Source organism: Geotrypetes seraphini, chromosome 1 (assembly GCF_902459505.1).
Source record: "Geotrypetes seraphini chromosome 1, aGeoSer1.1, whole genome shotgun sequence".
NCBI lineage: Eukaryota > Metazoa > Chordata > Amphibia > Gymnophiona > Dermophiidae > Geotrypetes > Geotrypetes seraphini.
This window is the reverse complement of record NC_047084.1, coordinates 449,581,318-449,608,797: the sequence shown is the minus strand read 5'-3', so window position 1 is coordinate 449,608,797 and position 27,480 is coordinate 449,581,318.

Here is a 27,480-nt window from a genome sequence, read left to right as displayed (position 1 = left end):
CTGAAGCAGTAGTTTCAGTTCCTGCTTTTTGTGTAACTATGGATTAAAATATTTGTTGCTGAACTGGTCCCAGGAAAGTGTAGCCACATTAAAAATAGGATAGTCTTTACTGCAGCAAGCTGAAGAAGTCATGAAGCTAAGTTGTACTGATCAACCGTTGTTATGCTCATGGCTAGTTATTGATAATTTATTTATTTGGATTTATTAACTGCCTTTTCATGAAGAGATTCACCCAAAGTAGTTTACAATACATTGAATAATAATCAGGTTCTCTTGAGTATTTTCCCTATCTGTCCCAGCATGACTTGTCCCTGGTCACAGGGAGCAGGCTTGGGATTGAACTCGCAACCTCAGAGTGCCGGGGCAGCAGTTCTAATCTCTAGACCAGTGTATCACAAACTATGTGTCTCCTGAGATTTCAGGTGTGCGGTGACACACTGGCGAGGAGGAGAGGAGCCAGCGCCAGCTGACTGCCTACAGGATGTGCTTCTCGTGGCGAGAGGCACGTTCTGTAGGCAATCAGCTGGCGCCTCTCCTCTCCAGCCCTCTTCTCTGCTGGCACCCCCAATTGGCGGCTCAGGGCCCATCTGGAAAGCCTTTGTGCATGCGCGGATATTGCCAGGATGACGTCACACATGCACATGATATCATCACGGCGATGTCTGGGCACTTCCGGATGCCTCGAGCCCCGGCCACTACATTTAGCGTGCCGTGGCTCAACAAAGTCGGCGGGACACTGCTCTAGACCATGATATTCTGCTTACAAATTTGATAGATTTCTGGGTGTGTTTGGTCTGCTTCTTATTGCTGATTATGACGATGTGTATGGTAAGGTGAGCCTTCCTGCATCTTCTGCATGTCCAACTCACCTTCTCACATTTAGCCTTAACTACAAGCTTGGCACATTTGTTGTCTGATGTCATCCTAATGGCTTGCTTTGACTGCACATTCCAACATGCATAGCAATCGAATGTAGCCTCATGCCAATATCTTCCTATTTCGGTGTAGAACATGTGCTTTTTAACCTTAGGGCGATTGATTATTTTAATATAGTAGAAATTATACGTATTAGAGTTACATTTCAATTAGATTGTAAGCATTACAAATAATACCCTGTTTCCCTGAAAATAAGGCGTATCCCGATAATAAGCCCTAGCATGATTTTTAAAGATGCTCCTAATATAAGCCCTAGTTAAAATTGACTCCCAAAGCTCCCCCTTCCCGAATGTCCCCAACACTCCCCGACTCCATGCCTGACACTAGTGCTGACCGATTTGCTGAGAAAAACAGATTTGTCAATTCAGCGACCCCCCCCCCCCCCACCCTGCTGCACAGGGGGGATGGGAAGGGGGAATAGAAAGATGCTGCACAAGGAGATGGTTGAAAGGGGAGGAAAGATGCTGCACATAGGTGAGGGGAAGAATTGGGGTGGAGGAGAGGAAGAGTGATGATTGTTGTACATTAAAAAAAAATTAAGATACCCCCGGAAAATAAGCCCTAATGCATTTTTTTAACCCCAAATTAAAATAAGACACTGCCTTATTTTCAGGAAAACATGGTACAAAAATGCAGTGCAAGGGTTTTAATGGGAATGAATAAGTATGTTGCAATGACTCCAATTTTGAAACAATTGCATTGGTTACCAATAGAAAAGAAGATACAATATAAAATACTAGGTTTTTTTTTTAGCCTGTTACATTAACAGGTGCTAGAATAGATGTGTAGACTTAGACATTTCTTTCATTCTCTTTTTTTCTTTCCGTATGTCTGTCTGTCTTTCTCTCTCCCTGCCCCTTTTTTTCTGTCTATCTTTATTTCTGTCTCTCTCCCTGGCACCCTGTCTGTATGTCTTTTTCTCTCTCTCCCTGCCTGCTGTCTGTCTGTCTGTCTTTTTTTCTTTCTGTCTCTCCCCCTGTCCAGCAGCACCCCTTCCCTGCTCCCCATGTCCAGCAACATCCCTTCCCTGCTCCCCCTGTCCAGCAGTAGCCCTTCTCCCTTCCTTATACCTCCCCTCTGTCCAGCAGCATCCCTTCCCTGCTCCCCTGTCCAGCAGTAGCCTTTCTCCCTTCCTTTTACCTCTCCCTGTCCAGAAGCACCCCTTCCCTGCTCTCCCTGTCCAGCAGCACCCCTTCCCTGCTCCCCATGTCCAGCAGTAGCCCTTCTCCCTTCCTTTTACCTCCCCCCTGTCAAGCAGCACCCCTTCCCTGCTCCCCCTGTCCAGCAGTAGCCTTTCTCCCTTTTACCTCCCCCTTGTCCATCAGCACCCCTTCCCAGTTGCCTTTCTCCCTTCCTTTTACCTGCACTCTGTACAGCAGCACCCATTCCCTGTTCCCCCCTGTCCAGCAGCACCCATTCCCTGCTCCCCATGTCCAGCAGTAGCCCTTCTCCCTTCCTTTTACCTCTCCCCCGTCCAGCAGCACTCTTTCCCTGCTCCCCCTGTCCAGCAGTTGCCCTCCCTTTTACCTGCCCCCTGTACAGCAGCACCCCTTCCCTGCTCCCCCTGTCCAGCAGTAGCCTTTCTCCCTTTTACTTCCCCCTTGTCCAGCAGCACCCCTTCCCAGTTGCCCTTCTCCCTTCTTTTTACCTGCACTCTGTACAGCAGCACCCCTTCCCTGTTCCCCCCTGTCCAGCAGCACCCATTCCCTGCTCCCCATGTCCAGCAGTAGCCCTTCTCCCTTAAGGGTCCCGAGCTAATCAGGGCCTTAGGCCCATGCCAGTGCATCCTGGGTTGTACCAGAAAGAGACAGGCCCACCATTTTGAAGAGATGAGCTAATCAGGGCCATCTCCTCCCTCTTTCTTCTCCCCATCTATCCATAAGAAGCATTTATTCAGTTTATCTTACCTTCCACATCCATCGCCATGCATCATCTCCTCCTGCTCTCTCTCCCCTTACCCTCCATCCCTGTGCACAATCTCCTCCCTCTTTTTCCCTTTCCTGTGGTTTGACATTTCAGTCTTCTCCCTTCCCCCTCCTATAGTCTGGCATTGGGTTACCAGACATCCAGTTTTCCCGGATGGCTTTTCAAAACCTGGCACTTTGGGTTTTGAAAAGCTTTCCTCTTTTATCGTGTTGGGCAGGAGGGCATTTGCAGATGCCATGTGATGACATCATACACATGTGGATGTCCTGCCCGACAAGAGCAGGCAGCATAGGGCAGGGCTAGGGTGGGATTGGGGCGGGACTGGGGCATGTTGGGGCAGGGATGGGTGGAACTGGACAAGCCTGGGGGCGGGTCTAGGGGTCTGGATTTTCCAAATGGAAAATCTGGTAACCCTAGTCTGGCATCTTCCATCTCTCCTTCCCACAGCCTGGCATCTCTATCTTCTTTCATAGTCTGGCATCTCTCTCTCTCTCTCTCTCTCTCCTTTCCACTCTTCCCCCCCCCCCCCCCGGTCTGCATTTCCTTTTGCTCTCATTTCTCCCTGCCCCCACCCCCATGCCTGGGCTAACTTAAAACAGCTCCAGGGGTCTCTGCAGTCCAGGCATCTCTTCCTTCTCTGTATAGGGTTACCATATGGCTCTAGAAAAAGGAGGACAGATTGAGACATCCAGGTACTACTTCCATTGCTTTCAGTGGAAGTAAACCCAGATGTCTCAGTCTGTCCTCCTTTTTCTGGAGCCATATGATAACCCTACTTCAATTCATCTCCCTCCCTTCTACTCCTTTCCTGGTCTCCTTTCAAAGTTGAAATCTTTTTCTTTTTTTTTCAGAGAGGCCCCAGCACGACAGTCATCGTGTTGCATCCACACACGAATAATTATAATCAATGAAGGCATACCCAAAGGTCCATGCTCATTTTTTTACAACCTTTTTAATGCTCTTACAGTCTGCATATAATTATCACAGTAGTTCAGAGTTTAAAACCTAAATTACCATATTCAATATTTTTGGTAGGTTATCTTTGGTTACCTGCTATAAAATAGCACATTTTTAGTACATAGGCTCCATCGCTAGGGTAAGATAATATCAGTTTTACTGAATTCAGCTTTAATATTTATTAATGACCTGGAGACGGGGACAAAATGTGAGGTTATTAAATTTGCTGATGACACCAAACAATGCAGCAGAGTTAGAACCACGGAAGACCGTGAAGACCTACAAAGGGACCTAACGAGACTGGAAGAGTGGGCAAAAAAGTGGCAAATGAGTTTTAACCTAGAGAAATGCAAGGTCATGCATGTAGGGAAAAAGAACCCGATGTTCAGCTACAAAATGGGGGGATCATTGCTAGGGGTGAGCAACCTTGAAAGAGACCTGGGGGTGATGGTGGACACAACACTGAAAGCATCAGCACAGTGTGCGACAACCTCAAAGAAAGCGAACAGAATGTTGGGTATCATTAAAAAGGGTATCGCAACCAGGACGAAGGAAGTCATCATGCGAGAGCAGGCAGTGGGGGGTGGGATTGAGGGCGGGACTGGGGCGTGATGGGGCAGGGATGGGTGGAAGTGGGCGGGCCTAGGGGCAGGTCTAAGGGTCTGGATTTTCCAATTGGAAAATCTGGTAACCCTAGTCTGGCATCTTTCGTCTCTTCTTCCCACAGCCTGGCATCTCTCTCCATCATGTTGGTTCCAGTTTTTTTTTTTTCTGCTTTCCTGTCTAATTCTCCTTCAAGTGGCTGCTATCCATTTGGTTTTTTCTATTATCTCCTGTCTATTCCCTCACTATACCTACCTCAAACTTATTGATCATTCCTTTGTAGCTCTTTTTGCCTCTTTCTTACCCTTCTCTTTTTCACTTTTCAGCTACCTATCAAATTTCCACCTTCTCTCTCATTCCTCAGCCCACCATTACCTTTCATCTTCAATATACCTCCATTACCCTATTTCTTTTCTATTCTCTGTTATATCTATCCTCATATCCATTTCCTTGCCACCATCTCCTCCCCCTCAGGGTTCTACCATTCTCAGCATCTTCTTTCCTTCACCCTTTTAGCCCAGCCATATGATAACCCTCCCCACCCTCGTAGTCTGATATCTCACTATCTCTTTCCTGCTGCACTCTCCCTCATGGTCCAGCATTTATCCCACTCTCTTTCCTCACTCCCATTTCCAGGCATCTCTTCATCACTCCATTCTGCTCCTACTCCTGGATCCAACATCTCCCTCCTTCTCCCCTTCCACCCCCTGTATATCTCTCTCCCTCTCACCCACACCCATGTCCAACACCTCTCTCCCCTCCTTGTGCCCTATGTCAGATCTCTCTATTCCCTCCATGTACCATCTCTCCCTTCCTTCCCTCCATTATGTGCAAACATGTCTCCCTCTCTTCTCCCTGTGCCACCAACTTTCCCTCCTCTTACCCCTTCCCTCCCCCTTTGCCATCAACATTTCCTTCCTCTTACCTCATGCCTTCCCGTGTGTCACCAGCTTTCCTTCTTGAAGTTCCTTTTACCCTTTCCCTCCCCCCTGTGCCACCAACTTTCCTTCCTCTCCTCCCCTGTACTCCAGGATTTGCTTCTTTGGTTTGCCTTGTGCAGTCTTCTGGGTTAGCAGCAGGCTACATGTGGAAATTGCTACCGATACTGCAATACAGCAAAATTTGATGCTGACACAGTCAGCGTGGTGAGATTCTGCACAGGAAAAGTGAATTCCATTTCTTCCTCCCTTGCCCCTATCCAGCACTTCCAGATCGATACCCACCCCCCTGTGAGACCTCAACTTTTGGGCCTCCTAAAGCAGCAGCAGAGGTGAACAAGCTGCTCACGGCCTGCCCACCAGGGCTTCCCTCTGCCGCATCATCAGTGATGTCATCAGTGATGTGGCAGAGGGAAGGCCCCAGTGGGCAGGCCAGGAGCAGCCTGTTCATCGCTTCTGCTGCTTTAGGAGACCCAATTTTTTATTTTTTTTTAAGGAAATGAATTGATTCATGTCGATTCACCAAAATTAATCAGTGAATCGGGCAGCCTACATTTTTTAAAATTACTTCTTAATTGTTTTTAAATGACAGTCTAAGTGCTGTAAAAAACCAATTAAATCAATTAAGATAGGTGGTACGGTGCCATTTTGAGAATCTGGGCCTGAGTGCATAACCACCCCAAACATTAAGCAAACTCTTTCAGTGTGTCTGGGGAGGGATTATATCTGTTGGGTATCCCCGATTGTGATGTAATTAGCACTTACAAATGAAATTTATGGCAATAGAAGTAGGAAGAAGAAATGAACCAGGTCAGACTTGGCACTGGAGGGCAACTGTTAATCTCCTGCATTGGAAATGGACATTCAGAGGATTTGGACTGACTTCATTACATCTAATGACTTAAAGAATACCTTCCCAGCCCTTTTGTGGGAAATAGGAATGATATATCTGAAAGGCTTTTTAATTCAAATCTTATCAAGGGTATAGAGAGCTCACGAAGAAGAAAATCAGGTTTTATGCAAGGAGCTAGAGAAGCTGCAAATGTTCCACTAAAAATGTGGATGTCAAAAGATCTATATAGGCTATTAAAGATTCAGGGTACAATCGATGCTCTAGAGTCTAGAGGTTGAAAAGACTGAATACCTAATGAGGTTGACTAAAGAGATTTCTTGGAATAAGGAAGGATAACCAGTGAGCTGTTGACATGGCAACTTAAAAAGAAAAGAGAAGCAAAATTGGTGCAGGAAATCTGGGTGAGGAAGATAAACATCTGTAGAAGCAACAGGGATATCTGTAAGGAATTTGGGGACTTTTATATGAAGCAGTATTCTGCTGAAATTCAGAAGCAGAAGCCAGAGCTTCCAAAATATGTATTAGAATCCAGGTGAGGGGAAAAAATACAATGAAATATATTAATGGGGAACTCAGATATACAGAAAGCCATTAAATATTTGGGGGATGGGGAGAGGGAGGGGAGCAGCAGAAGACAGCGTCAATCCTAATGAAGTAATGCATAACTCTTGAGCAAAGATTTTCATGAAACATTCGTTAATGAGGAATTTCCCAGCTCAGTGTAACACTAGCATAGTTCACAAAGAGAGTAAACCAAAGAATCAGTATACCAGTTACTAACTTAGGGCCCATTTTACAACGCCGTGGTAGCGATTCTCCTGTGGCAAATACATTGAAATCCTTTCAATTCCTATGGGCTTCGATGCATTTACCACGGGAGAATCGCTACCACCGCTTGATAAAAGGGTCCCTTACTGCACTTTTGAACTGTGGTCTGAAATATATACTAAAGAAACACCGGCCAATATTCAAAACTATTTAACTGCCCAGGAAAGGCTTCTAGCCAGTTAAATAGCATTTTAGCATGCACTGCAGATATTCATGGTTCTGGTTACATTTTATTTAATATACTGCCCTTCTTTACAAAATAATATGGTTACCAGATTTTTAGTAAAAAAAAAAAAAAAAAGAGGATGCGTGGCCCCCACCTCATTCCACCCTGTTCCACTTAGTGGTCTGGTGAGATGGTGGTATGTTTTTAGGGAAAAACCTTGAAAAAGCTTTGGGTGAAACATGTTGGCTATATGTTCCCTGACTATGTGACGAAGTTAAGTAATTTACTACAGTAAAATTGAAGAATATAAGAATACAAAAAAATTTGAGCTAGTTTTTATATAATTACGAGCCGATGACAAGTGGAGACACAAAGCTTATGGCAATGAAATGTTTGAGACTTAAGTGGTGTCGCTGAGGTTCTTTAAGAGTGAATTTGACTTGGGTGTTAGAAAGTATATATATATATAATTGTATACAAGGGATATAATTAGTGTATGATCCCAAGTTGAGAATTGTGCCTATATTGGAAGAATATAAAGAATTCAGTTAAATAGGAATAGTGATTTGGTGCTATCTTGGATAGTGCTGGGGCAGAGAGAGAATGTTTCACCAAACTTTCTGGATAACAGCGATATTCAGCTGTTATCTACGATTTAAGATGGCACAGAAAAATGCTGTCCTAACTGAAACCACATAGCTACGATGAGCTGCTGAAAAGTTCTCAGCCCAGCCACAAAGAGAATGATGTGTCATGAAACCTACAAGTTATTCCACACTTTTCTTGATACTTTTTGTTTCAGTGAGACAAATGCATATAATGAATGGTCAAAGGAAACCAAGCCATTGTGACATCACTGATGAGGTTGGCTCTTGGACATTGGTGGAATGAGGCATTATGACATCACAATATGAGGGACTGCTGAAAAGTTCTCAGCCCAGCCAAGAAGAGAATGATGTAGAGCCATGAAACCTACAAGTTATTCCACACTTTTCTTGACACTTTTTGTTTCATTTCTTAAAATGAAAAGTGTGGAATAACTTGTAAGTTTCATGGCTCCACATCATTCTCTTCTTGGTTGGGCTGAGAATGTTTCAGCGGCCCCTCATATCGTACAATACTGTCTACAGCAGTGTTTTTCAACCGCTGTTCCGCGGCACACTAGTGTGCCGCGAGATGTTGCCTGGTGTGCCGCAGGGCCGCCATCAGGGCAGTACTACCAGTCCTGCATTCAGGGGCCCGGAGCTGACAGGGGGCCCGAGGCAGGGGCGCCAGTAGCTCGCCAAGGCAAAGTGAGTCGATCACCCAGGACTCACTTTGTCTTGGCGATCTAATCTATCGAGCCGATAAGTCTTCCTCTCCCCGACGTCAATTCTGCAGTCGGAGAGGAAGTTCGGGCCAGCCAATCGCTGCCTGGCTGGGTGGAACTTCCTCTCCGATTGCAGAATTGACGTCAGGGAGAGCATGCGTCGGCGTCGGCTTTGGGGCCTGTTATCCATTGGTGGGTCCTGTTCCCCGATGGCAGCGGCAGTGGCAGTGGCTTGGGGAACGGCAGGGAGAAAGAAAGAAAGGGGGCAGGCAGGGAAACAGAAGGAAAGAAGAGAAACAGAAAAAAAGAAAGAAAGGTCAGGGAGAGAGGAAGAAAAAGTTGGGGGAGGGAATGAGGTGTGGAGGAGAGAAAGCATACAGGCTGATAGAAGGGAAGAAAGATTGGATGCACAGTCAGAAGAAGAAAGTGCAACCAGAAATCACCAGACAAGGTAGGAAAAATGATTTTATTTTAAATTTAGCAAAGTGGAGGCAGTATTACCACAGTTTTCAAAGGAATTTGCCCAAATAACTTAATAGTTAACTGGGTAAATTCCCAGAGATGAAAACTTCCCTTCACTTACTATGCACCGTTCTGAATTTATATCTGCTGTCTATATTTTACAATATGGTCACCTTTTACTAAACCGCAATAGTGGTTTTTAGCGCAGGGAGCCTATGAGCGTCAAGAGCAGCGCTGGGCATTTAGCGCAGCTCCCTGAGCTAAAAACTGCTATTGTGGTTTAATAAAAAGGATGGAGGATATATTTGTCTATTTTTGTATGCTATAAAAACCAAATACAGAGAGAGACTGAGAGCTGTTGACGAAGAGCTACGTGTGTGTCTTTCTTCGATTCCAGCCAGAATATCAGCTTTGTGTTCAGCCAAACAGGCCCAGGTTTCGCACTGAATAAAGTATTTTATAATTTTTCACTATTCTGTTTACTTAATATTTCATAATAAAGTAATTATAAAATACTTTCTTTGTGTTTATTTGATTCCTATTCAAGAGAATTACTTTATATATAGTCAATATAGGCACAGAGTTAAATTTTTTAACATTTTCTAATGGTGGTGTGCCTCGTGATTTTTTTCATGAAACAAGTGTGCCTTTGCCCAAAAAAGGTTGAAAAACACTAGTCTAACTCATACAGCTGCCTAACTCATACAGCTGCCTAACTCATACAGCAGTGCTGATTGCCATGGTTGACATTTTAATAAATGCTTGCCACTACCAATATTGATCCAATATTAAGTGGGAAGAATACTCGCAGTTTATCCACACCCACACCAATTCAGCTAAACTGTGCTGGGAGACAGCAAAAGCAGTACTGTGAGTGGAGATAATTTCCTTCCCTGTCAACAAAAGGAGCATGAATAAACATATCCTACTGCTGGGAAGCAAATGAAAACAAGCTTGGCTACTCCTTGATAAACAAATAACACAGGATAATAGGGGTCAATTGTTCAATTGCGACACAGCCTACGTGAATTAATGTAACAAAAAAAAATGCAGACTCTTCTTGGCAAAGCTGATTAAAGCAGTAGAAGAGCCCACATTTACTGCAATGATAAAGGATGAAATGGATTACGGTTATAATTCAGATAATCTAATCGAATTAATAAGAATTTCAATTCCCTTTGCCAAGGGCTGTATGATGACATAGACAATGATGTGAGACCAAAGTTTTTGGAAGGACTAGATTTTGTGCAAATAACCCGGGAATAATTAAACTTAATACCCCTGTGGAATGTGAAGAAAGTGCCATAATGTGTCATGTTATCTGAATATTTTTTTCTATTGATATCGTCTATTTGCCTATGTCCAGATTGATCTCGTTGTACATGGTCTTGAGTGAATTTCTCCAAAAAGGCAGTAAATAAATCCTAATAGCATTACATTTTTTAAAAACCTATACAGTTCTATGCACATAAAAATAAGAAAAAACCTAGAACAATCCAGGAATTTACATAATTAGAAGCTAGAAAAAACACAGGGCCTATTTTACAAAGCTGTGGTAGTGATTCCCGGCACAACGAATGCAACGAAGCCCATTCAATATCTATGGGCTTTGTCACGTTTGTCATGCCGGGACTCACACTGTGGCTTTTTAAAAGGGGCCCACATTCAATAAAATACTTAAACCTCTCCTTTATAAAGCCGGCCATGGTGATAACAGCTCGGATGCTCATAGGAATTCTATGAGCATCGGAGCTGTTACCGTGGCTGCTGGTGCTAAAAACACTAGTGCAGCTGTTTAAAGGAGGGGTTAAGTATATTTCTTTTTTTTTTTTTTTAACATTTTTATTATTTTATTAAATAACAATAGTGTAAAACATTTAATTGAAAATAGTAAAATATTACAGAGAATACACTATTTCAAACATATAATATTATAGAATCATAACTATACATTACATTACATTAGTGATTTCTATTCCGCCATTACCTTGCGGTTCAAGGCGGATTACATTCAAACTAAAAACAAGAATTACATTCAAATTAAAAGGAATAGAATAAGCGATGACATAGAATTTTTTAAGGTAATAAACATTGGATAAAGAGTTACCAAAGGGAAGTGGAGGTCTTTAGGAGATAAGAATAGGGTGAAATTATAGGTTTTAGATAACGTTTGATAGATAAAAGAGTATTAGAGAGATCTAAGGGTAAATAGAGTGTTAGATATTTGGTTGGGATTGGTTGTGCTGGATAGGTTTTATGTGTTTTTTGAAGAGTATGGTTTTAATATCTCTCCTGAAGGCTTTGTAGTCTGAAGTCGAAGATAAGAGTAGTGATTTGTCTGTCCAGTTTAACTGCTTTGGAGGCTATTAGGTTGTCAAAGTTTTTTTCGTTTGACCCAATCCCCTTCCATCAATTATTCATATTGACAATATTAAACATCTTTAATATAACGATTTAATATCCATTTTCAGTATCTTTCTCAACCCAACTCCCCATCCCATTCCAGATGTGTAATGAAAAACTAAGAAGGCAATATATTATCTTTTAATACGAAACAGCAAATAAAGCCAATGGACTCCATATTTTGTTAAATAAAACACTAAACCCCACACAGTCTGCGTTCACTTGTATCTATATGTATTACATACATTTGTCCACCAAAATGTATAATTTAATCTGTCATAATTTTTCCAATTTTTTGTGATCATTTGAACCGCAATTCCAGTTAAAATTAAGAAAAGATGGCTTTTAAATTTATCAAGGGGAGGTTTAATATGTAAAATAGTACCGCAAATTATTGCTTCATATGTTAAGGTTAAGTACATTTCTAACAGTAAATCCAAATCAATTATTAGATAGTAAATATTTTTGAAATAAAAAAAGTCTTCACAGATCTTCTAAATAGTATATATTGCTCCTTACTTAGGTGTTGGAATGGTGGAGGCTAAAGAGGCCATGGCCTCCCCCAAAATTGGTGGACAGAAGAGTCGGTTATGGCTCTACACCCCTGGCCGCTGTCGTTTTAAATCTTCAGGTAGCCGCCGAGCAGCGTCGCTGCAGAATGAAGACTTCTGGGCTAGTCCTGCTCACTGACGCTGCGCGACAGCTGCCGGAAGATTTAAAATTTCAGCGACCAGGGAAGGTAGCTGGAGAGAGAGATCATGCCACAGGATCCTGCTGGAGCTAGGGTGGCGTCTTTGGGTAGGGTTACCAGATTTTCATTTGGGAAAATCTGGACCAGTGGCCAGGCCCCCAGGACCACCCAGTTCCACCTGTTTCCTATCCAGTTCCGCCCCCCCAGCCGTGCCCCTGACGACATCCGTGCATGCGCGTGTGATGTCACTACGTTGCGTCCACACATGCGCGGATGCCTCTTCCCGATGCAATTACAAAACCCGGCAGCAGGCCAGTACGCTGAATGCTCATAGAGTGTTGGGAGCAGTGCAGAACATTCAGCGCACCAGCCTGCACTGAAAACCACTATCACGGTTTTGTATAAGGTGGGGGGGGGGGGGGGGGGGGGGTTAAAGCTGTTGCTGAGAAAATGGCAAAACACTTTAAGGGGGTACTTTTTTTTTTTGCCTCACTCTGTATTTGCATGCAATGGATGCAGTGAATGCAATATCATACATATTCATTGTGAAAATCCTGAAAATCAGAGTGGGTTTGCGGAACTCAAGGACTGGATTTGAGGACCCTTGTTTTAAATATTAGCATAGATAGCTTAAAAATCACTCTGGCCTCAATTGGTAACCAATGTAATTTTATTTAAAAAAAAATTCTGATTTGTATCCAGTTTTCTAATTAATGCTTTTAGCACATCCAGAATATACAAGTTCGTGAATCATAAAACTCCAGATCCAGATGGATATAATAAATGTAGAGTCTCCACAGAGTTTCCACTCTTTGCACAGTGTTTGAAGAGTTGGTAATATCTGATGCCTTGCATGGGCATCTAATAAAGCAGGGATGCTCAATGTCAGTCCTCGAGTTCTGCAATCCAGCTGGGTTTCCTGGATTTCCCTAATGAATATGTATGAGATCTATGCATACAGTTGAGGCAGTGCATGCAAATAGATCTCATGCATATTCATTGGAGAAATCCTGAAACCTGACTGAATTGCAGAACTTGAGAACTGACATTGAGCGCCTCTGTACTAAAGTAACAGTTCTCCTCCAAACAGGATGATGCTTAGACCTACTGGTCTATTATAGACCCAGTTCACTATCAATTAGGGTGAATTTCCTCTTTAAGATCTCTTAGGGCCTGTCTTTCTTCCCTAGAAAGATTAAACGATTTCTAAGGAAGGGAACCCTCCATCTTCTCTGTAATGGCGGGGTCTCAAATGATTAATAAACATAAATGTCATTAATATAGGGTTCAATAGAGTCACATGATGCAATGAGCAGATAAAGATGGGTGCTTTGCTTGCTCCGGGGCTACCCTGTCATATCGAACACTTTGCCTGCTTTTTCAGTCTCTTTTTTGGCAAAAAAATACTACTCGATTTGTTTCCGGATTATATGGACAGATATATAACGCGATCACAGAACCCTATGTCGTCTAAATCCACTAAAAAAGACCGGGATTGCGTGAGGCCGACTGAACCTAAGATGGCAGAGGCTGTGCCAGTGACGGTATCTCAGCTGACTGAGGCGGCCTTGAGTGATATTAAGGCTGATGTGGCTCAGGTATTGGGACCACAAGTTGAATATTTATCTTCACAAATTACACACTTAGAGCAGATATTATCAGAAGTGGCGAAGCGCACCATGGAACTCGAGCACAATCAAAGATACCTTTGCTACACATGTGACAGAGCTGAACACCCTAACTGAGCGGGTTCAGATGCAAACAGCAAAACTCAAACATCTAGAGAATAGATCCTGATGCTCCAATGTGAGGATCCTGGGTTTTCCTGAAATGGTTCCAGAACGTTGATTGCTGGAGGTGCTGGAGCACTGGTTGGGGGAAGAGTTTCCACCATCCCCATCTTTGGGCCCAGTGTGCCTCAAAAGAGTGCACTGCCTCAGACCCCCAAGCTGGTAGGGACATCTGCCCTCGGGTTGTAATTGTGAAAATCTTAAATTACCGCCATAAAGTGGAATTACTTCAACAATACAGGGCTAAAAAAGACACGCTGAAATATGAAGACATGCTGATTCGGCTTAGACAGGATTTTTCTGTTGCACTGCAAGAAAAACGGAAGCCTTATTATCCTTTGTGTACTAAGTTGGTGGAACTTAAATGCAGATTTCAATTTATATACTCAGCTATTTTGAAGATCCACAATAATGGAGTCTGGAAAGCTTTTAATACTCCGGAGTCAGCTTGAGATACATTAACACCCTGGGAGCCACCTCATCTGGTGCACCTTGACAAATATGGCTGTGGGACTTCATATTGGTGTGCGTTGATAGTGAACTGTTCTTCATTTAATTCATTTTAAGGTTTGCAGTGCGGTGGTATGCTAATTATATGTGTCATAGTTTTAATAATTGTATGGTATTTTTATTTTTACCCTGATTTTATTATTATTTGTAAATCGAATTGGATTATGATATTGCGATCAAATCAAATCTTTAAATAAACTTGAAACTTGATTAGGTTATAGGCAAAGCTTGCCCCATTTCTTTTGCGTCTTAAGGTGACTCACTTGGTATCCTTCATGGAGAGGATACATGGGGGATCTAGTCAGGGAGGGGAGAGGGGGGTGTTAGGTTTATGGGAACAGCAGCAACACTGTGGGGTTTGTTCATCCTAGGTTTTTGGTGGTTTGGATATGTTGGGTTTAGAAATATGTTACGGCGTAGGTGGTGTGGGGAAAATCCATTACCCAGTCCTTTACAGAATCAACCCCTGGGTGAGGCTAGGCACCTGGGGGTCTTCTTTCTCTTTAATGGGTTGACATCATATTCTTGGAGGGAAACTGGGTGACTGGCCAAATCGATTAATATCATGGAACTTTTCTGGCATAACATCCCCGGTAAAGAGAACAAAAATCTTATCACAATTAAACATCATTGGGAAGACATTGCATGGCTTCAAAAGACAAGACTAACAGACTTTAAACATCAAAAATTAAGGCGTAGCTGGGTAGGAGAACTATATTATGCATCATCTCTAGACAAACGAGCTGGGATTATCATACTTATTCACAAGGGGTTGCCCTGTGAGGTCCATATTCAATGTCAAGACCCCCAAAGCAGATTTCTGTTGGCCAAGGAAGCGGTACAGGGGAGAGCATTTAGGCTCCTGGTGGTTTATGGCCCTAACACCTACTCTCATACCTATTTTCAGAATCTGGTCAACATGTGCATCAAGGACTCCGAGGTGCCATTGATTGTAGCAGGAGACTTTAATCAAGTTCTTGACCCAAATCTTGATAGATCTAGTGGGGTAACATTGCTGAAGCACACTAAGGGTATCCCATATTTATGCTGCTTCTTAGGATTGGTGGATCCCTGGCGGCTTTTACACCCAACAGATCATGATTATATTCATCAGTCTAGGGTACATCAGACGTTTTCAAGAATTGATTATATTTTAACTTCGGAGTCCTTGTTTCCACATGTAGAGGAGGCACGAAATGAACCTTTAGAGGTGTCGGACCATAAAATGATTTGGTTGGATCTTAGGATGTGTGAGCGATCTGGCATAGGGGCCAAATGGAGATATCCTGAATATCTACATGGAGACACACACTTTTCCAAATACTTACTGGCTAAGTGGGAGGAATACCTTCAACTTAATTCACAACACCTTACAGACCCTGCTTTATTTTCGGAGGTGGTGAAAGCCGTTATTTGAGGTGATGATATAGCGTATATCTCTGCCCGAGCGAAGTGTATCGCACAGGTCATTGTACACCTTGAGCAGCAGTGTGCTCGATTAAAAGGTAAAATTTTTGCAGCATCCTACCACTCCCAATCAGGAAGTGTACTTGGTGGCGCAGACGGCCCTTAATGCCTTGATACACAAACATATGAAAAAGTCCCTGTTTTATCATAAATTTAATTATTATAAATACGGTAATAAGGTGGGGAAACTGCTCACTTTTATTACAAAAATTTGGCAAGGGTCGAGATATATCTCAGCTTTGCGGGATGGAGAGCACCGGAATATAACTAAACCTACAGATATTGCTGATTATTTTTACCAATATTTTCAAAATTTTTATGCAGCCCCAACTCCTTACACTGGTCCTGATGTATTGGACTATTTGGAAGATGCTGGTATGCCTACCTTAACGGCTGCTCAGATTGCTCTTTTGAATAGGCCTCTACGATTACAAGAAGTGCTAAAGGCAATAAAATTTCAGAAGCCTTGCATGGCACCTGGGCTTGATAGATACTCACCTGAGTTTTATAAAATACTGTCTCTTTCCATCGGTGTCCCACTTTTGGCATACTATGAGAACATACAGACAAAAGGCACCTTACAGCGATATGCCAATGAAGCCTTGATATCTCTAATCCCAAAACCGACTAAGCCAAAAAATGAACTACAGTAGAATGTGTTCCCTATAGCCCTTATCATTTCAGCTATTTACTACATGCTAAGAAACTGCCAGACTTGTCTCAACTGCAGAATGATTTGTTCTTACCTGCTATGAGGTTGGCTTGGAGGAGGCTGTGCAAGCTTTTACATGTATCACCGTATGCCACTCCTTATTTGTCTCTAGTGGGAATTGGCAAATTTTGTCCCAGCTTACTTCAACTGACCTTTGCTACCTGGGCATGAACTTCTATATGTATCACGAGTGTGTCCTCTGAGGGAGCCCTGCTTGGTTTTGAGGAGTTGCCAGATACCAGCTAATGATTGGTATGCTTACCGACAGCTACAGTATTATCTGACGGAATTATCATCTGCGGTTTTGAATGAAGAGATGCAGGAGAAGATGTCGGAGGCGTTGTGTCTCACGGCTCAAGTTCCTATCCCGCTGAAATGTCACGATAAGTATTTACAGGAAACGGCGAGAGAATTGATTATGTGGAACTTGTTAGGAAGTGGACATTAGATCTTCATGTCCCTATCACATTTGAAATGATTAAACAAGGCATTCGATTAGGTATTAAATATATTTTTCAAGCCACAGAAAAGGAACGGAACTATACACTTATTGTGCACCAAATAGGACTTACAAGATGAAAATTTGTGCCAGTGCTCACTGCATTAAATGTCTCCAGGCTCAAGCCACCCTTGGACATATGTTTTGGACCTGTCCTTATGTCTCTCAGTTCTGGATGCAACTTTTGACTTATGTAGCATGCCTCTGGGATTGTGCTTGGTGCTTGCATCCTAGTTTTCTATTTATAATGAATGCGCGCTTACATCTCATAAGACCAGGCTGCAAAGCTTTTCTTCGAAAGACCATTATGCTGGGCTTGCTGGCTTTCCCCACACCCGCCTACAATATCTCAGTGGAGATCTTTAATAATACAAGTATTATTGGAATGCCAAGATATTCCTGATTTAGACACTTACGCAGGCAACTTTTTTGTACAATGCTGAACTCCCTTTTGTGTTACCTTAGAGGGAAAATTTTGTATTGATTTGCTCATGTTCTTCTTTTCTATGATTGTTAATGATTTTGTTTGTATCTGATGCTGCTGTTCCCAGGGTGGGATGGATGGGTTGGTTGATGCTGTTTAACTGGAGGTTTTTTTTTGTATATGTAAGATGTTTGCATGAGCTTATACTCTTTGTATTGTTGGAAAATCTCAATTAAAATGATTTAAATATAATATAGAGTTCAATACAATAGGAGGCGACCTCTTAGAAAGTTCTTTTACTATCGATTAATCCATCTTCTCACTCTGAGTACCAGCAAAAAGCACTTTCAATTGCAGTTTCCTGATAAAGATCTCAAGATGTATTCTAAACTGAAATGCATCATGGGGGCTTGTGGGACCAAATGACAATCTCTTGCACACCAACCGTTCTTCAAAATCCATAAACTCCCTTGAAGACAAATTCACCAAGGCTGATTGTGTTTGTCTATTGGGTCTCTGTCCTGACCCTCTGGCACCTCTGTTCCAAGTTCTCCATCCCCCCTCTTGCGTCCCTTCTTCCTTCTGTTAAATCTTCCATCTCGCTACTTTTGTTATCAACACTACTCCCAGAACTTGCAGATGCATAAGGAAACTTCACAACTCTTTTATTATACAGTTACTATTTATATTTATTTATTTATACCCCGCCTTTCCCAAGGCGGGTCACAACAGAGTACATACACAAACAGAATCACATACAGTACAACAAATCGAACATCAATAAAACATAATAGATAATGTAAAGCCTCCTAAAATTACAAAGAGGCTACCAGCGCCTTGTATCAAAAACTATAAATCAAGTCCCATATGTCATCAACATTTTCTTAAAACTACTCAAATTTGTTTGCTGTCGTAAATATCCCGGAAGCTTATTCCACTCCCGAAGGTCCACACATGAAAATATGCTAGCTCTAGACACAGCTAGAAGTTTCACTGTTGGAATATGTAGGTCATCGTGAGTCAACGAGCACAACATGCGCTGTTGATCTTCTGGTTTCTTTCTCATCCAGGGATACACATATCCAGTCTTATAGTCATGTTCATCACAATAGAACTTCTTTATTTTCTTAACTCATGATGGAATGTCTCCTTTTTCCAGATCAAATCCTGAGATTGCACCTCAAAATCCGCTTCTGATCTATGTTCATCCAACAATTCTTCTTTTCAAACAATTATATTTACTTGTATTCTCTTAATAGGCAATAGCATAAGATCCAGGGAACATCTGTTCAAAATTTTGTTCCATTGTTCCACAAATTCCACATCATCCTTAAACAAAGTGGGCCATCGATAAATACGCAATCCCTGAGGGATGATTTCTTGCTTGCAAGATTTGACCAATGCAGCGCTGTGCGAATCTAAATGTGTGAGAGCCTGATGGCTCTCCACAATCTTCATGCATTTATCCAAATTTGCCTCTGAATCATCTGTCACTGATAGCTGGGCCGGAGCTTGTAAAATTTAATCTTTTTGACTGTCCATAAACCCTAGACCGCTCCTCCATTCTTGAGTCATATTTACTTCACAATCACTCTTGCTTGAGGAAAAACATACATTGGGTAGAAGCAGGAAAAATATCAACAAAAATAACAACAAACATTCCCCTTTCTTTGGTAAGAAGATGGAATAAAATATTTAGGTATTTGGATAAAAAATACGCTGGAAGCCACAATGAAAGTGAATGAAAATTTTTTATTACAGAAGGTAACAGAAATGTGTGAGCAATGGAATCCTTTACATCTTTCCTAGTGGGGGAGAGTCCAAACTATTAAAATGATGATTTTACCTGTGGTTTATTCTCAAATGGGTATGTCGCCAGGTTTTTTCAAGGGTCCTTTTATAAAAAAATTAAATAGTGTTCTTACAAAATTTATTTGGCTAGGTAAAACGCTTAGAATTGCTTTAATATCTCTACAAAAGCCGATTGCAGAGGGAGGGGTAAATTTTCCCAACTTTTATAGGTATCATCAATTCTATATTATGCGCCAGGGTTTGTATTGGGTCCTCCCAGAGCTCATTGAAAATATCCCAGATTAGTTTTGGTTGGAATGGCGCCTCATATTTCCTCTGTGATTATGCCATGTTCTCAGTATCAAAATGCCTAGATTATATAAAAAAAATAGAATATTAGTAGATACATGGAAAACATTAAGATATGTGAGTAATTTAACACCTATTCCAATTCACAAATCAACAAATCAAACTAAATGGCTGAACTCCAAGATTCAAATTGGCGGATTTAAGGTCATCTGGCAGTATTGGATGATAGCATATACGTGTATTAGATGATGTTATTTCTAATGGTAAGCTGCTTGATTTTTCACAGTTGCAACATAAATTTGGCCTCAATAAAACACAAAGTTTTAGATGGATGCAACTGAAGTAGGCCATTCAAGAGGAGTTCCCTGAATGGAAAAATCTTAATAATCAATATAGCTTGGAGTTCTTATGCTCTCAGGTGGACTTCCTAGGGCCCAGGCCGCCCAGTGGTATAAATTGTTAACTGGATTTATCAAAAAGAAACCAAAGACTGGTCTGAGAGACATTTGGAGCATTGAGATTAAGCATCAAATTACTGCGTCTCAAAGGCCACAAATTTGGACTTGGAGGATGAGATGTACAGTGTCTGCAGCTATGAGACAAACTTGTTTTTTCTGTTACATAGCGCATTATGGACCCCTGTTCGGTTACAAAAATTATATAGCTCTAAGTCTAATAGATGTTGACATTGTCATCTTGAAGCAGGGACTTTAGATCATTTATTGTTCTATTGCCCATTTATTATGGCTTTTTGGAAATCAATTTGGGGCCAAATTAATTGTTTATTAGAAAACCCGGTGGCATTGACCTATGATACTATATTATTTGGCATGTCAATGAGGGCAAAGAGTCAGATATCTTCGAACAATAACAAGCTTTTGCTTATAATGACAGGGGTTGCCATACAAAAAATTACTTGTAACTGGAAGAACTGGAATAGACTGAATTATAATTTTGGGTGGAACTCATTGTGTCATATATATAAAACGGAAAGAGTAATAGTTTCAAGTTTATTAGGATTTTATATACCGCCTATCAAGGATATCTAAGCGGTTTTTACAATCAGGTACTCAAGCATTTTCCCTCTCTGTCCCGGTGGGCTCACAATCTATCTAACGTACCTGGGGCTATGGAGGATTAAGTGACTTGCCCAGGGTCACAAGGAGCAGCGCGGGGTTTGAACCCACAACCCCAGGGTGCTGAGGCTGTAGATCCAACCACTGCGCCACACACTCCTCAATAGCTACACAGAAGGGGTATTTAAGGAAATTTCAAGATGTGTGGGAGCCGTTAACAAAATATTGTAATGAATAGATGCCATTTTTCCCTTAAATTTATAAGTTCAATATTTGGGGGGGGGGGGGGAATTTTAGTGTATCATCTTCTATATAGGATATTAAATATTTGTTATGAAAGGGTGGGAAGGGAGGGAGATAAGGTTATATGATTTGTATTATTGCTGAATATTAAGTGATATATGTAATGTTAAAATGTTTTAAGTTGTTGTCACACTTATTGTAAGTTTGAAAATGAATAATTATTTTATAAAAACAAACAATCAATACTCTACTTCCTACCAAAGATGTGGAGCTGACTATTGTACTATCATTAAAAAAGTAGAGAAAAAAGACCTCAGTAAGTAACGTGCACTGCTATAATACAGCATAAGCTACAAAATCCAACAGGCACACTTCAATCATTGGTCAAAGAAAAAAATTTCATTTAATCTCTGATAGCCCAATAACAGACCCACAAAACATTTGGGAATATATATATGCAAAAAAGTCTCTCTTTAAATAAGTACTAATGCAGGAGAGAAATATATAAAAAAAACTAACATGAGAACATAAGAATTGCTGCTGCTGGGTCAGGCCAGTGGTCCATCGTGCCCAGCAGTCCACTCACGCGGCGGCCCTCTGATCAAAGACCAGCGTCCTAACTGAGACTAGCCCTACCTGCGTACGTTCTGGTTCAGCAGGAACTTGTCTAACTTTGTCTTGAATCCCTGGAGTGTGTTTTCCCCTATAACAGCCTCCGGAAGAGCGTTCCAGTTTTCCACCACTCTCTGGGTGAAAAAGAACTTCCTTATGTTCGTACGGAATCTATCCCCTTTCAATTTTAGAGAGTGCCCTCTCCTTCTCCCTACCTTGGAGAGGATGAACAACCTGCCCTTATCTACTAAGTCTATCCCCTTCAGTACCTTGAATGTTTTGATCATGTCCCCTCTCAATCTCCTCTGTTCGAGGGAGAAAAGGCCCAGTTTCTCTAATCTTTCACTGTACGGCAACTCCTCCAGACCCTTAACCATCTTAGTCGCTCTTCTCTGGACCCTTTCGAGAAATGCAGGAGGCCCAAAATATATGGTCTTTTAATACAACCCCACCATTATCCATACACTCACTGAAACAATCCAAAACATGATTCAGTACTTAGTTTGTCTTGTCGTTTTCTTTCCAGCCACCGAGCTTGCTCTCAGCATACCACTGTTCCGAGAAAATGCTAAAAAATGTTCAGTTGATTCACATCAGCAGGTTTTTCACTCCGCATGCCACTGCTTCGGTGAAGTGCTTTCATATACTCGTTATCTATCATCATCTGCTTTGTGAAATCAACTCTCCCACATGCTCAATTCCCAGCAGGCATACCCTGTTTCACGTGATGCGTCATCAGGGGAAAATTACAGAGAGAATCCAAAATATTTGGCTGTTACGATCTGGTGGTACTATTCTGCCACTAAGGCTTTTATCACACAGCGTCATGACATAATTCTAAAACGCGGTCAATCAGAAACAGGAATACAGGCGCCAAAATAATGCTTTTCACTCAATAGATGAATTTAATCCCTTAGGTAGAATAGTCTGCAGATTAAGAATCCATCGCTGTTTTTGCCTTCATAACTGATCCTTGATGTCACCCCGGCACTCATTCACCAGCATCTGCTCAAGCACCACACATTTAAATGAGGAGAAAACATGTTCCTTCTCCTCACAATGCACAACAAAGAATAAAGTCTACAAGATCCTGAGTGGAGTAGAACAAGTTTCAAATTTATTTAAAAATTTGATTAATCACCTAACGAAAACTTCAAGGTGATGTACAATACTATAATTATTTACAACGTATAAGGGAAAATACAAATGCTACTGACTAGATTTAAAGGACTGAACCATTAGGAAAGGCATGGATAGAAATACAATGGTGGATAGTAAATAAAACATTTAGGGGAAGCAACAAAAGGAGGGGTTAGAAGAAATCAGAGATCTTAAGATGGGCTAAAAAAAAAAGACAAGTATCTAAAATAAAGTGTGTGGTCTCAACTAAGGGATCTAACAGTAAAAAGCATCTTTAAAAAAGAAAGCATTTTAACTTGCCCTTGAATCTATCTATATATCTCTCTTCCCTTATATAAATAGGTAAGGTATTCCACAACTGTGGAGCCGTAACTGAAAAAATGTATTGTCTGCGGGTATTGATATTTTTTGAGTGAAGGAACAGTCAATAAGTGTTGATCACTGGATTGAAGTGTACAACGGGTACAAGTGGATCGATTTTTCACTCCGTCAAAAATTACAAAGACTAGGGGACACTCGATGAAGTTACAGGGAAATACTTTTAAAACCAATAGGAGGAAATTTCATTTCACTCAGAGAATAGTTAAGCTCTGGAACGCATTGCCAGAGGATGTGGTAAAAGCGGATAGTGTAGCTGGTTTTAAGAAAGGTTTAGACTGTTATTGAGAAAGACATGGGGGAAGCCACTGCTTGCCCTGGATCGGTAGCATAGAATGTTGCTACTCCTTGGGTTTTGTCCAGGTACTAGTGACCTGGATTGGCCACCATGCGAATGGGCTACTGGACTTGATGGACCATTGGTCTGACCCAATAAGGCTATTCTTATGTTCTTAACTAAGGGTTCCATCATTTTCTTAAATGTCACACAATGCCAATATTCAATTAATCTCATCTTTAATTTTCTTGAGGTCTGTCCTATATATACCAATTGACTTGGACAGATGAATGCATAAATTACATTACAGGAATTGCATGAAGTAAAAGATTTTAACTGAATACTCTTATGTGTGCTCACATAATAGAATTCAGAAGTTTCCAGCATGAGAGACCAAACTGAACAATGTCCACAACTACTGTGCTTACCTCCTCAGAATCCCCATCCTATTGGCCCTGGAGAAGTCAGGTCCATATATCAGTTACTTGGAAAGCATGAACAGTAGAGGGATACCCTTGACGAAGAAAATGGTTTTTGGTTGTTTTTTTTTAAGAACATGGGCATTTTATTTGCATTCCCTGCATCCAACAAAGATGGCCACGGCGTTCTCACTCACTGTAGCGGGAGATATAAATAATAAGAGTGAGAACGCCGTGGCCATCTTTGTTCACAATACTTAGTGGTTTGATAAGGCGGTGAAAGCTAGTTTAGGTAAGCAGTGGTGATCTAAAGCATAACTTTTTGTATATGTTGTTGCCATTTTCTTAATGATTATCTAAAGTAAGGCTTATATTATCTGTTTAACATCTAGGGATATGAGCCTTGAAAAAACCCGCTGGGTGAAACATGTCGGCATAAATGTCCCTATCAACTGACCACTAAAAGACTAAAAGCTAAGTACTTTGTTTTAAAGAAAGCTATTGATAAAATGTTCAAAAAGTATTTAATAAAAAAAGTTTATAAAAGTATGACCCGGTAAAGATATGGTGCGTGAAGCTGGATACAGTGAAATATTTTGAGTATCAAGGTGGCACCTCTGAGGGTCGGTGAATATTGGAAAAAATTGAAATAAGTGTGAGTCTATTGAAAGGGGTGTGGAGGAGATATCCCTTTCTTATTTCTATATGTGAAAATGAATAAGGCAGCTTGTGGTAAATATTGCAAGCTCTGTTATTCATTGAAAGCTAACACCTCTTTGGGAGATGGGGGTTAACTTTCCCCTGTGTGGCGATGAGGGGCATGGATTTAATGGACAGGTGTTCAGGAAAAAAAACTCACCCATTCCACATTACAACAAAGATTTTGGGATGTTGGATCATCTATTGTACTATTGTCCCTTGATACTTAAATTTTGGAGATCCATCTAGGATCAAGTGAACAAAATATTGGAAAATCCAGTGGCATTGACGGACGATACCATCCTATTTGGTACGTTAATAAGGGCTAAAAGCCAAATATCTGCTCGGAATAACAAACTTCTCTTTATAATGACAGGGGCTTCCATCCAACTTATTTTGAGGAATTGGAAAAACTGGGATCGATTAAATTATACTTTTTGGTGGGAATGTCTATGTCACACTTTTAAAATGGGACGTATGATGGCCATACAAGAGGGACATTATAAGAAGTTTATGGATATTTGGGAGCCATTGACAAAATTCTGTAAAGAGTGATTATTGATTTTGCCCTTTGATAATATACGTCCAGGGTGGGTGGGAAGATATTTTTTAATTTTGAGTACAAATAATTCCCTTGAATTTTTTATCACACTTATTAAAATATTTAATGGGTTTTTTTTTTTTTTGTATAACATCTTTATTGGAGCAAACAGTATAGCCATAGCGCAAAAAATACATGCCCTCAGAAATAAAGACAATAATCAAGAACAACAGAACAGAGACTAAACTGGGCAATGTAGGGTTTGGGGTGGGCTGGGGATGTGTGAGTGAGTTGGGTGACTGGTGGGTTTTGGTAGAGATTTTTGGATTTTTCTTTTACTTTTAATGAGTATTCTAATGGAAAATTGTACAAATAAAAATATGAATGTGGGTAATACATTCATCTTAACTGTAGGGATTCTATCCATTCAACTTCAGAGTAAGAGGAACCCATTCCTCCAGATTTTGACTAATCTCTGTGAGACATTTATGGGTTAACTTAAATAACTCAGCAGGATTACTACAAAACATGTCATAGGGTACTTTTATTCCACATAAGCCTATACAGTTCTATGTGAATCACAATAGACCAAAGAACTAGGCCAAGTCCTAGGAATTAATAATTTCAACAGACAGAATCAGTCAACATTCTTCCACTAGCAGTTAGTAAGAACATGCTTATTCAAAAGAAACTCTAAAATATCTTATGGGCTGACCTGCCCAAGGGAAGGTTTTGGGGACTCTCCCCTTTGTCAGTTGCAAACCCTGTGTATGGTGTAGCAAGATAGAAAGACGGAGTCTAGACTTAGTGAAACATAGAAACATGATGGCAGATAAAGGCCAAATGGTCCGTCTCGTCTGCCCATCCACAGTAACCATTATCTCTTCCTCTCTCTCTAAGAGATCCCATGTGCCTATCCCATGCTTTCTAGTGGTGGAGAAGAAGAGCGCAGATAAGCGTGACTTATCCAATGAACAGAGTTCCCAGCAGCACTTAATTTGCAGATAAAAAGGAAGTGGAACTGGAAAAGCTTGGAAGGGCCACAAGCAGGAGCAACAAAAGAAGAGAGAATGGATTAGGAATTACAGTAATTGTTGTTGCTTTGCGCCAAGCGCACAGCCAACCCTCCTCTTAGAACATAATATAAGAATAGCCTTATTGGGTCAGACCAGTGGTCCATCTAGCTCAGTATTCCATTTTCATGGTGGCAAATCCAGGCCACAAGTACCTGGCAAAACCCCCAAATAGTAGCAGGCTGGTTTGGAAGGGAGGGACTAGAACAGAATGGCCTTGCTTCTCTGGAGTCTGAAAATAAGAGGTGGAATTGTGTTCCAGGCCTTTCCCCCACAAATTAAGCCCTGGTTCCTAGGGAGGGGTGAAGGGAGAGATACCAAAGAGCTGCAGAATGAATGCACTTCCAACTCAGTAAGAGAATTTTGAAGTGTATAGAGAAAGGGATTGGGAGCCAATTAAATGATTTCAGTAGCGATTCCTTTATCCGAGGCCCATGAAAAATATTAGGCTGGCACCTTAGGCAAATCTTTAGCCTTGCAGCCACTGCTCCCCACCCCTTCCCTATTCAGCTTTCAAGGTTACTGATGACCATCCGGTGAAATTCTAAGTATTAAAACTCTGCAATTATGACAATCTCCTCCCAAACAATCCTGTTACAACACATACCTACACAGAGAAGGCATTCAAAAGCCATTTACACTGGTAAACACTAACAGAGCCAGCATTAAGTTCAAGTTCAATTTATTTAATAAACCGCAAATATAAAAGCAAAGGTAAATCTAAGCGGTTTACACTAAAATTTAAAATAAACAATATAAAAATAGGGTAGGGAACACAAATTAAATAAAAAGTAAAATACAATTGATAACATGAGGAAAGAAGGGAATCAGCGGTTACAATAAAAACAAAAAGATTGGGGAGAGAGGGATGAATAATATGGTAGGGGAGGAAACAGAGAATTAGTACTGCCCACATTGATATGAGAAAACCAAGAGTGCAACTTTTGGGAAAGGCTGCCATCCAAGAAAAGTAAATTAAGAGCAGAAGGCCAAGGAGAAATAATATGCCTTTAATTGTATCTTGAAGAACATAAGAAATGGCTTCACCGGATCAGACCCTAGGTCCATCTAGTCCGGCGACCCGCACATGCGGAGGCCAAGCTAGGTGTTCTCTAATGGACACCTTGTTCACCCATGTCCCTCAATGTGTTTGCATGAAGATGTGCATCCAACTTGCCCTTGAATCCCAGAATGGTGGTCTCTGTCACAACCTCCTCCGGGAGAGCATTCCAGGCGTCCACCACTCGCTGTGTGAAGCAGAACTTCCGGATATTAGTCCTGAGTCTGCCTCCCCTAAGTTTTAGTCCATGACCTCTTGTTCGAGTCACTGTTGACAATGTGAATAACAAAGATTCTTGCTCCATTTTGTCGAAACCTTTTAGTATTTTAAAAGTCTCTATCATATCCCCTCGCAGCCTTCTCTTCTGGAGGGTAAACAATCCCAGTTT